The sequence below is a fragment of the Dipodomys spectabilis genome, unplaced genomic scaffold (assembly GCF_019054845.1).
Source record: "Dipodomys spectabilis isolate Male_0828 unplaced genomic scaffold, ASM1905484v1 ptg000242l, whole genome shotgun sequence".
NCBI classification, from domain to species: Eukaryota; Metazoa; Chordata; class Mammalia; order Rodentia; family Heteromyidae; genus Dipodomys; species Dipodomys spectabilis.
Genome location: NW_024870919.1, coordinates 2,037,899 through 2,038,617, shown reverse-complemented (window position 1 = coordinate 2,038,617; position 719 = coordinate 2,037,899).

Below are 719 nucleotides of genomic sequence, written 5' to 3'. Positions count from 1 at the left end.
AATCATAGATAGACAGCCCTGGCACTCTTTACCAATATATATTTATTTATATATCACCATCTGCCTATCCATGTATCACTGTTTTGGCCAAACCTGGGGGTCGATCTGGGAACCACCTGACAGCCTCATTGGCTAGAGGCTGCCATGCTCAAACTCACTCATTCTTGAATTGAGCCTGCTAGGCACTGAATTCAGATCCTAGCACTGCCAGGCTTGATAAAGAACACATCTAAAATCTAGATGCTTTGTGATAGGATGTAAACAATGTAATAAATGGTATATGTATCATCAGAGTCAATAAAATAAATGGTAAATAAATGAATAAAACAAGAAATAAAATAAATAACCACAGCAAACACAATATGGACTGAACATCTGTACGGAATTACAAATCCTAACTTTAAAATGTATGTAAGATGAAGTTTTCCAGGTCTGAGGCTTGAATTCAGCCCCCCCCCCCCTACAAGGAGGGAATGGCGGGAGACCCTGAGATACTTGTTTCTGAACCTAGGAGGAGTCATGGAAAGCGATCGATCTCATCCCTGAATGAGTACTTCCTGCATGATGGGAGTAGGAAATGATAGGCAAGACTCATGGAGTATTGATTATTTGTAAAGAAGAGTTGATGAAGCATGATAATTATCATCACAGTCATGAAAAGGAGGCATCCAGAAAGATCCAAGAAATGGTAGTCACACAGAATGGATTCCATTACAGGT